The sequence below is a fragment of the Medicago sativa genome, chromosome 6 (assembly GCF_051527215.1).
Source record: "Medicago sativa cultivar Bolivia chromosome 6, Bolivia_mono, whole genome shotgun sequence".
Classification (NCBI taxonomy): Eukaryota; Viridiplantae; Streptophyta; class Magnoliopsida; order Fabales; family Fabaceae; genus Medicago; species Medicago sativa.
The window spans coordinates 72,475,759-72,487,578 of NC_140754.1; the positions used below are offsets into that span (position 1 = coordinate 72,475,759).

Below are 11,820 nucleotides of genomic sequence, written 5' to 3' on the forward strand. Positions count from 1 at the left end.
TCCCTTATTTGTTCTTCATTTGTTCTTAACGATTATGTTCAATCGCGATAATAATAATAATAATGACAACAACAATGAAATGAGAATGAAATAGTGTAATTTTGAAGAAGTGATTCTTGTTTTTATACCAACAATAACTTATATTATTTCATTCATTACAATAGAGGTAATACACGATGGAATAAAATCGAAAAAATGGCGACTAGGATACAATTTTGACATCCTTAAAAAAGTATGAGCGACAAAATTTGTTTGTCTCTTAACAAAACTTATCTTAAAGTTTGAAAAATGATTAAGAAGTGATCTATGATTTGATGGGTATGGCCAAATTCTGACCAGTTGTTAGTATTATCGACAATACCTTCCACCACTAACTTGCAATCTAGTTCAATTATTTGCACCCATGCTAGAGCCAATTGACCAAACCAACATACAATTTTGACATCTTTGCTAAAGGATTCAACCCGAAAAGCCTAATGTAGAGGAAAAAGACAGCCTTGAAGTTCCCTTCAATATCGTGTACGACACCACCGCAGTCGCAAGCCCTCTGTCGTTAGCCACAGCTCCATCGAAGTTAAGAGCCACGAAACCTGCTGGAGGTTTTATCCAGCTGGAGACACAAGCAGGTTGTCGGTTCCTTCTAGTATTGGTTGCTCAAATTACAAAGCACAAACAAATTAAACTAATCAAGTATCTACTATCTACTCCATATATACATAATCAAGAAAGTCCATCTTACTATATACTGATTCCAAAACCTTGTTAAATCTATTTATTAGAAAAGTAATGGAAATGAAAAAATAGTCCAAAATCATGTTCTAGCATTCTTCATTGATAAGCACTCAATAATCTTGTGGATTAAATTTCAATTCACTAAACCAAATACAAACGTAGGAACTAAAGAATAAATAAAAACATGAAAGATAGAAAAGAAGATCAACATATGGAATTTTAGACAAACAAATGACTTTTCATTGTCTCATCTTCTTTGACATTAGACTTTCTATTGTCAATCATAATCTATCTAGAAGATTGGGTAGATTTTCCAGTGGGAAGGCTTGGGCTTTAGGGTGATGGAATGATTAAGAGGAAGTTGAGGTACTTTTGATCCTTCATTAATCCGAAATTGAACAAGATCAAAGTTCTAAAGAATAGCATATACAGATTCAAAACTTGATTTGATAAATAATTCACTAAACTTGGTTTATAAATTAAATGAGTCTTTCAAAAAAAAAAATTAGATGAGTTGAAGTTGAACTGAAATTAAGTTATATAACTAAGATATAAAAAACAGCTAGAAACTTGAGTAGGAGGAAGAGTAACACATATAAAATAGTTTGGTTTGAATAGTCCCGCATCGAAAGTTCTTAAACAACCAAGAGGAAGTTTAGTTATTAAAGTAACAGTTCGGATCCAAAACAATAATTCAATGGGTGATGTCCACTTAATTCATAATTACGGTGCATTGATTTTTACGGATGTATAGAAGGAAAAAAAAATTAATTTTAATTTTTTTTTCTTTCTAGTACAACCTTTAAAATCAATGTACCCAATAACTAGTAGCAATTTTTTCATCATTGTAACTTGTGTTAGAGTTTATGGTGTTTATCTTTTGAGGAATTTATATATAATAACAAGAAATCAACTAAATTTTGTCATTTTTATGAAATTTTGTGTTTTTCTATGACACCCTTAACCATTTATTATTTTCTATTTTGTGAATTTATATATAATAACAAGAAATCAACTAAATTTTACTCTATTGAAAAACCAATATTTCACTACCAAAAAAAAAACCAATATTTAATGTTGCATTCAAACTTAAAAGTGACAAGTAAAATGAAACAAAATTATTCTCCAAAAGCAACAACTATTGTGAAACGGATGGAGTACCTTCTTAAATTTATGCATTCTTCTATCAAAAAATTCTTTAATTTACCTAGAGCATAAGTGGCAGAATCTTTAACTGACCTTGACAGCGCATGTTCATCCAAGTCATTTGGTATGTGTCATCTTTTTATATATCCAACATTTTCTCCATTTTTAATTGACGTGTGTAATGAATCGTAGAATCATAGGGATGAAGATCATAGACATAAGCGAGATAGCAAGCATAAGAGTACTCATGAGGGAGATACTCAAAGAATCTCATTAGAGAATGAATAGATTGATAAAAGATGAATATGAGTACAATGGTGAGAGCTATTTATGGAGGTGAGTTAGTGTAACTAACTCCTAACTAACTTGCTTGCTCTCCAAGCTATCTAGATAAGTTGCTCTCCATGTTATCTTCTCACTATACTCTAATAGTCCCCCTCAAACTCAAAATGGGAAAATTCACCAATTTGAGTTTGAAATACAATGAAAGTGCAATGATTATTCAAACTGAAGAAACTAAGTAAAATGCGGGTTAAACTAGTAAAATCAGAAAAACTAATATGAAATGAAAAGAAGCCCAAGAATAATAGAGGAAATCAGATCCATGTGACAATACAGTAGGCAAGTGCTAGTCTTCTAAATCTATGCAAACGTGATCCCTTCTTCAAAATCTGCAAACACACTTATGAGACAAAACCAGTTTATGCACACTGCTTCTGCTTCTTCTTTTTCTTAACCTCAACCAGCTTATTCCGTAAGCTCTTTTGCATTGCAACCGAAAGAGCTTTCAAACGCGCTTCTGACCCAAATGAAACTTATCGAAAACGTGCTTTTAATGATTAAGCAAACATGACATAAAACACATTTGAACTCGAACTCTTTTCCCAAACGCATGTTTCCAATAACGTTCTTATATAACAGTCATTCTGTTAAGTGATTCTGCGAAACTGTAAATCAGCTTATTCGATACGCCATTGAACCAAAAGCAAGGACGCGTATTGTAATATCCCGCCTGTCAGCATCGGTATATTACCCGTTGACCGTGTCAGATGAATTAAATTCATAGAAAGTAAGTTAATGGAAATATTTTATGACATGTCAGCTTAACACGAGATAAGTATCAGGGTCGAATTTAACACGCTCAAGACAAGGGTATATTGGTAATTGCATGGGGAAGGATATTTATTTGGTAAGATACCAAAATATCTCATTTTCCAACTTTCTTCCTCTCTCTAAGTTTGAAGAAAGGATTGGTTCTTCCTTCTCTCTACTCCATCGCCACTCCCTCTCTTCTCTACTCCTTCCAAAAGTTTGATCCAAGCTTGTTCCAAGTTAAGTGATCTTCACTCATGATATCATAAGAATGTGGAAGCTTGGTTCACATAGATTTCACTCTTTTCACCACAAGAACAAGATTGAAGGAGCTAGGGTTTGATGCTTGAAGCTTGAAGTTATGCAAGAAACATGTTTAGGTGAGTTCCATAGATAGTTTACCTACCTTTGGTTGTGTAAATTCATGTTAGAACGGATTGAATTATGTTTATGTGAGGTTTAGAACCCTAATGTTCTCTTGACCAATTCTTGTGATTTATATGTTAAAATTGCCATGAGATATGTTTAAATAAGTCTATGTATGTTGTTGGATGGATTTGATGCATTACAGGGTCGAATTGGACGAGTTTTGGGTCGAAAATGGCGAAAACCCGCGGCCGGAACACGCGAAAACGCAGAATTCGCAGCGCTGCGCCTGACCAAGGGCGCTAGGCGCCCACAAGTCAGGGAGCCAGCGCTAGGCGCCCTCCCTCTGGCGCCAGGCGCCCCAGACAGGACAACGTTCGCGTTGTTCTGCGCTCGGGTGCTTGGGGGCAGTCGCGTGGGGGTCCGTAGCGATCGTTTCGAAGTGTTCTTTCACTGTTTTTACTTATCTTTCTACTGGAACAAGTTTGGCTTTATCAAATCATGAAATTTGTAAACGGCTCGTAACTTGGGTTTATGGCATTTTCGGTCTTTAGATAGTATTGAAAATTTGCTCGCATCGTCAATTGATCCTTGCATCCTTAATCGTGGCAATCTTAGCATGTAACTCGAGGGTGGCTCAAGAGAGCTTAATTATGATGGGGTAGTAATAAGCTAAGAAAGGGAATGTATGTAGAGCCTCGGCTTAGCTAGTCGAGAACTAGTATGTTTAGCAAGAATCCCTAGAAAGATAATACGCGAAGTGTAATCTCTTCGCACAAGAGCTAGTATGATTTAGCAAGTACGTAAGCCGTGGTTTGACTAGTTAGTCTCTTCACCATGATTAGGTATGTTTATGAACAAGTATAGGTTACCAATAATCGGATCGATCAAGGTTCCGAGGTAAACATGTATGTATGATTATGTTTAACTTATGCACGACAAGACCATGATTAATATGTGTAGGTGGCATGTCTCTTGTTATCCACATCAGGGGGATACAAGGGGTTCTCGTAATGAGAACGATTCAAGCCGTAAGGGACCCGCATGTCACCGAGTAAGCAAGACGTAGGTGTTCGTGTCTCTTGTTATCCACGCCAGGGGGATACGGGAGGTTCTCGACCTAAGGGGAACGGTTTAAGCCGCAAGGGACCCGCACGACACCGAGGGAGTCCGATGTACGTACATCGGTCATGTATGGGATTGATTTCGGGGTTACTCCACCCGGGACTATCCGTAAAATGAACCAAGATAATAATGTTTGTTCAACGCTAACATAAATGAACTTAGTTACGTTTAAGTATGTTATGATTATGGTTCCATGCACGATTATGATTATGAACACGTAGGAACTCATGTACGATTATGTACGAGAATAAGAGCATTAGATGCTTTAAGACAGGTACAGAACATGTATTAGAACAAGAAATAAACATGTTACCGATGACGATCTTAGGATTCCCCTAATCGTCCGGTTTAGAATCGTGTCATGATCATGTTATGCTTAGGCCTCGATACTTAGCGTGTATTCTTGGCAATGCGGTTCTAGGTTCCCTCTCGACCGCCATGACACGTATAGGAAGTGAAGCCTATAACAAGTGAGATAAGACTATGACGGCTCTAGTATGCACTACCGTCTAAGTATGCAAGTCCCCACACACGTATAATCAACCGTCAGGTTGTAATGTAGACACGTGGTGACCGTAGGTTTCCCCCTGAGGTTGCCTATAGCCTAGGATTTAGCGGAACTCACTGAGACATTATGTCTCATCCCAATCCTTATTTGTTTCAGATAAGCAGGATGTTTATGCATGTTCGGAGCCGGATGGATATTACTTCAAGGGTTCGTTCATGAAGCTGCAAGATGTTATGGACTTCAAGGATGTATTTTTACGTATGGATGAGTTGTATTCTATTATTATTTATACGAACGGAACTTGATGTAAATATTATTCATTCGAAGATTTTAATTGTTGTATATTTTAATGTTTCCAGTACTAATATTAACGCACGTGCCAGACTTTCTAGATACGTCTGGTATGGGTGTTACAATTGGTATCAGAGCAGGTCGATTCAGACCGTGCCTTGGGTCATTAAATTACAACTAAGGTAGTGGGACCATTGGGTTCCGGGTAAAAGTTCTAATTATTGTTGTTAGTTGAGCCTGATCAACTCAATTTAGCATTCAGTGATTAGAATGGATGCCTGAGAGCTGAATAGGACCCAGGAGGAATGAAGTATATGATGAAGTAGTTTGATCATGCCAAAAGGTGGCCGGTGAACTAATCAAGTAGAAGTGTGAATCCTCTGGGAATGTAAAGCATGTTAAGAAGAAACGTTCCGACAATGTCAGGTAAGATGATAACGATACTCCATGTACCCGTAAGTGAAGAAGTTGGATATGTGTATCTAACCATGACCGAAAGTTTCGGTAAGAGTTGTTGTTGGAACGAGTTTAAGATATTCTAGAATGTCCGAACAAGGCTACAAGGTAGTAAGAGGTCGGTGTATGTTGACGGAGTCAGCAGGCTCTCAGGAATAGCATTATATGAATGAAGTTAACTATATGTATGTTTGGAAGTTGCATGAGTATCAACGTAATGAAGTAAGTCATTCTTAGCAGATGAAGTTAAGGATTAGGTGGAAATTTTACGTTAAGAGACGTGATGACAAGATATCAGTTTCTAATGTGCCTTGAATGAAACCGAATGATGTTAATGCTTGCCATGCAAATGTTATAGAATTGTTTTAATATGTTTGGAAGGAATGATATGCATTGGGATACTTGAAGAAATAAGATTTTTATGTGAAATACGATTTTTCTTTTTGGAAAACTGAGTTGAAGAAAATATACCAATAGCGAAAATTTCGCTAATAGCGAACCTGGATCGAATTTTTTAGTTTTTCTTCGAAAACTGTTATTTCGACTCTAGGGTCAGTAGTAGCTATTGGGGGTTGTTTTCACAATCTTTTGTATAACCAACACTCTCTATAACGTCAAGTATCGAATGCACATCATATCTTAAGATTTCTGAGGAAGAAAATGCATGGACAAGTATTAACGGAAATCAATCCGGTTTAAGGTAGCTTTGGAGGTTAATGTGTCAAGAGCCAAGATCAATAGTGCAAAGTTCCGGCATATGACTGGATAAAGTGAATACGTATGCATGAGGTAAGAAGCAAGAAATTTAATTGGTGCAAGTTATAAGACATCACAAAGTTTTCGGATTATGTGGAATTATGGCGTAACTCTCGAACTTATGTTTTGCTTAACGAACATGCTAGGGCTCGATATGATGTTGGATCATTAAGTTTACGCGTATGGGTGATTGAAGTTGACATTTTGGAAATTCACGAGATTTTTCTAGGAAACCGGTTTGCTACGACACTTGTAGAGCGAGCTAGACTCATTAGAATCTAGAATTGATGACACGTATGTGTTATCAACTCGTTCTATGATTTTATAGTAACAGCCGGGGCCAAAACTCAATATATTTATAAAGTAGAAAATTATCAACGTCAATGATCTGTGCGCTAGTTTACGAAGTTTTTTTTTTAAAAGAAAAAAAAAAATTAATGAGCAAGCATTGGTATGATTAAGCAAAATATAGTCCGCGGAAATGCGAAGGTACAAGGATTAGATGTTCAAGAAAGTTATGTTCAAGTGCTAGATGGGTTGTTAATGGAAATTGAGTTTACTCAAAAATAAGTTTAGATATGACATGTATGGTAAGTGCAACCAGCAAGAAAGTAAGGTTTACCCCCGAGTCAAGTATTATGAGCATAAGATAAACCATCATGAGTTTTGAATTTACAAGACAAGTATAAAAATTGTGATGTTGGTTGCAACATGGAAGATCTCAAGAAGTAAGTATTCAAGTAATAAGCATGAATTGAAGTCTCAATTGCTCTAACGGATTAGGGTAATGGTTTAAGCCAACAGGTGGGAATCAGAGTAGCGCCCTGGAAGCTAATCGTTAAACACGAAACATGGGATTTTAGTATGAAAGAATCTTTGAGAAGAATTTTTCGATGTGGTAAGTAAGTATGGATGTTTATGTAGATAGCATTGGCTAAGGTAAAAGTTTTAAGTATGTGCCAACACCTAAGTCAGATGATAATGGAAAGTATGTAAGGTTCAGAAGGTTTCCTCTTGTGATTCATATAATGATCATAGCATCAAGAAAGAAGACCGGTTGCAGGAAAAGGTATTAATGCTCAAGCGATAACCGAATGAGATGATATGGTGAATCAAGTTATATGTTTATAAAGAAGAGGAACAGGTTACGTCAAGTGGGTCAAGGATCGTCTATGGTTTATGTTATGCAGTAATACGTGTCTGAACTATGTATGTCAGTTAAGAATGTAAGAATCTACCTTCGAAGTTTAAGCATGTTGTCATGTAAGGAGACGTGACTCTCAAGCTTTGTGCAATGAGAATCATACTTTCTGAGGCAATACTTGTTGAGTGAAAACGATACTTGTTAAGATATGTTAAAGCATGATTTATAACTTTTAAAGTAAGATTGGTATTATGGAACTTGGGAACGATGTTTTTATTTAAAACTCATGGAAATTACACATTTTCGAAACTGATAAGATACGTCGTAAGTAAACTCACTTAAGACGTACAAACTTCAGGATCAACTTGTTATGGACAAGTTTGGGGCGAGTTGTTAAATCTTTTTCAAAATATAGAAACTCGTCCGGTGGTTCTGTGGTGCTATTACAAATTCAGTTTTGGAAATGATAATATTTTTAGTCATGTATATATTCGTTCCAAGAAACCGAATACCAAAGTTTAAGAAAAAAATTTCTTCAAGAAGGAATTTAGAACACGTATCGTTATCATTTAACAAGAGGCGACACTTGAAAGTATGCACATGTTATGGAACAACAATGTCCATATGGAGCCAATATCCTACGGGATACAAGGAAATGTGTTAAGAATGTATGATGTATGTGCAAGTAAAATTGCTAGAAGGTTTCAAGAACATGTTAACCACAACGTTGGTTATTAGATTGTCAGATGAAGTAACAATTTGATTTCACTCCTTTATGTTAAGCTATATGAGATACCCATGGGTTTGGGTGCAATAAGATGCAATGAGATTGCAATGAAATCGGAAGATTTCCTAAGGCTCTGAAAAGAGATAAGAGATATGTGGAATTGTTTATATGATTCATAAAAGTAAGAGGCATGAGTCTCAAGGTACAATAAGCAAACTGAAGTATGAAATATATGTTTACCCGATAAGATTATGAATGTATGAAAAGATGTTTTAATGTTGCAAGTAAGCACTGCAGGGCAAACCTGGTTTCCGGTAGGATCCCAGTTAAAAGGCAAATCCTGAGTGTTCATGTTTATGATAAGATCTCTTTATGAATGGTTCATGTTAAGCGGGTAAGATACGAGTCTGAGACAATACGTCTGTGTGTAGCAAGGTAAGTTCCAAATCATGATATACTAAGATAACTCTAAGTTTGAGTGATATTAAGATCAAGAAGGCTATGTTCAGTTACATGTGGGTTAAGAAATATGATGAGGATATGATACGACGAACTTCTTGAGAATGTATGATAAGAATATGTATGACTTAGAACTAAGACGGTAAGGATTCATTATGATGATTGGTAGTCGATCTTAAAATTTCGAGGACGAAATTTTTTTTAAGGGGGGTAGAATGTAATATCCCGCCTGTCAGCATCGGTATATTACCCGTTGACCGTGTCAGATGAATTAAATTCATAGAAAGTAAGTTAATGGAAATATTTTATGACATGTCAGCTTAACACGAGATAAGTATCAGGGTCGAATTTAACACGCTCAAGACAAGGGTATATTGGTAATTGCATGGGGAAGGATATTTATTTGGTAAGATACCAAAATATCTCATTTTCCAACTTTCTTCCTCTCTCTAAGTTTGAAGAAAGGATTGGTTCTTCCTTCTCTCTACTCCATCGCCACTCCCTCTCTTCTCTACTCCTTCCAAAAGTTTGATCCAAGCTTGTTCCAAGTTAAGTGATCTTCACTCATGATATCATAAGAATGTGGAAGCTTGGTTCACATAGATTTCACTCTTTTCACCACAAGAACAAGATTGAAGGAGCTAGGGTTTGATGCTTGAAGCTTGAAGTTATGCAAGAAACATGTTTAGGTGAGTTCCATAGATAGTTTACCTACCTTTGGTTGTGTAAATTCATGTTAGAACGGATTGAATTATGTTTATGTGAGGTTTAGAACCCTAATGTTCTCTTGACCAATTCTTGTGATTTATATGTTAAAATTGCCATGAGATATGTTTAAATAAGTCTATGTATGTTGTTGGATGGATTTGATGCATTACAGGGTCGAATTGGACGAGTTTTGGGTCGAAAATGGCGAAAACCCGCGGCCGGAACACGCGAAAACGCAGAATTCGCAGCGCTGCGCCTGACCAAGGGCGCTAGGCGCCCACAAGTCAGGGAGCCAGCGCTAGGCGCCCTCCCTCTGGCGCCAGGCGCCCCAGACAGGACAACGTTCGCGTTGTTCTGCGCTCGGGTGCTTGGGGGCAGTCGCGTGGGGGTCCGTAGCGATCGTTTCGAAGTGTTCTTTCACTGTTTTTACTTATCTTTCTACTGGAACAAGTTTGGCTTTATCAAATCATGAAATTTGTAAACGGCTCGTAACTTGGGTTTATGGCATTTTCGGTCTTTAGATAGTATTGAAAATTTGCTCGCATCGTCAATTGATCCTTGCATCCTTAATCGTGGCAATCTTAGCATGTAACTCGAGGGTGGCTCAAGAGAGCTTAATTATGATGGGGTAGTAATAAGCTAAGAAAGGGAATGTATGTAGAGCCTCGGCTTAGCTAGTCGAGAACTAGTATGTTTAGCAAGAATCCCTAGAAAGATAATACGCGAAGTGTAATCTCTTCGCACAAGAGCTAGTATGATTTAGCAAGTACGTAAGCCGTGGTTTGACTAGTTAGTCTCTTCACCATGATTAGGTATGTTTATGAACAAGTATAGGTTACCAATAATCGGATCGATCAAGGTTCCGAGGTAAACATGTATGTATGATTATGTTTAACTTATGCACGACAAGACCATGATTAATATGTGTAGGTGGCATGTCTCTTGTTATCCACATCAGGGGGATACAAGGGGTTCTCGTAATGAGAACGATTCAAGCCGTAAGGGACCCGCATGTCACCGAGTAAGCAAGACGTAGGTGTTCGTGTCTCTTGTTATCCACGCCAGGGGGATACGGGAGGTTCTCGACCTAAGGGGAACGGTTTAAGCCGCAAGGGACCCGCACGACACCGAGGGAGTCCGATGTACGTACATCGGTCATGTATGGGATTGATTTCGGGGTTACTCCACCCGGGACTATCCGTAAAATGAACCAAGATAATAATGTTTGTTCAACGCTAACATAAATGAACTTAGTTACGTTTAAGTATGTTATGATTATGGTTCCATGCACGATTATGATTATGAACACGTAGGAACTCATGTACGATTATGTACGAGAATAAGAGCATTAGATGCTTTAAGACAGGTACAGAACATGGATTAGAACAAGAAATAAACATGTTACCGATGACGATCTTAGGATTCCCCTAATCGTCCGGTTTAGAATCGTGTCATGATCATGTTATGCTTAGGCCTCGATACTTAGCGTGTATTCTTGGCAATGCGGTTCTAGGTTCCCTCTCGACCGCCATGACACGTATAGGAAGTGAAGCCTATAACAAGTGAGATAAGACTATGACGGCTCTAGTATGCACTACCGTCTAAGTATGCAAGTCCCCACACACGTATAATCAACCGTCAGGTTGTAATGTAGACACGTGGTGACCGTAGGTTTCCCCCTGAGGTTGCCTATAGCCTAGGATTTAGCGGAACTCACTGAGACATTATGTCTCATCCCAATCCTTATTTGTTTCAGATAAGCAGGATGTTTATGCATGTTCGGAGCCGGATGGATATTACTTCAAGGGTTCGTTCATGAAGCTGCAAGATGTTATGGACTTCAAGGATGTATTTTTACGTATGGATGAGTTGTATTCTATTATTATTTATACGAACGGAACTTGATGTAAATATTATTCATTCGAAGATTTTAATTGTTGTATATTTTAATGTTTCCAGTACTAATATTAACGCACGTGCCAGACTTTCTAGATACGTCTGGTATGGGTGTTACACGTATCATGATTCATTACGAACAAAAGCGGATTCTTCCAAAATCGCTTTTCCAAAGAACGTGCTTTTGAGTTTCTGATTCTGATTGAAACTTGCTTATAGTTTTGAGCTAAAACTGAATGATTAATTCTGGAAAACGGAATCAAGATATGCCTCCCTCGATCCCAAGGCATCCACCACAAACGGAAATAAGTACGATAGAGAACATTGTGAACGGAGAAAAAACAAACACGAACCAACGCTTCCACCGGGATCAAAATCAACGATTGATTCGTCATGTAACTGAAAAGACCGAAT

At 37.5% G+C, this 11,820-nt stretch overlaps 2 long non-coding RNA genes across 2 annotated transcripts; both read left to right on the top strand.

Moving 5' to 3' along the window:
* Positions 1 to 2,893: 2,893 nt before the first annotated feature.
* Positions 2,894 to 6,853, top strand: LOC146916708 (uncharacterized). The gene is made up of 2 exons (XR_015015229.1): positions 2,894 to 3,350; positions 5,126 to 6,853. It is a non-coding gene; the product is annotated as an uncharacterized LOC146916708 (long non-coding RNA).
* Positions 6,854 to 9,023: 2,170 nt separating this feature from the next.
* On the top strand, positions 9,024 to 11,452 carry LOC146916709 (uncharacterized). The gene is made up of 2 exons (XR_015014013.1): positions 9,024 to 9,491; positions 11,267 to 11,452. It is a non-coding gene; the product is annotated as an uncharacterized LOC146916709 (long non-coding RNA).
* Positions 11,453 to 11,820: the final 368 nt, after the last annotated feature.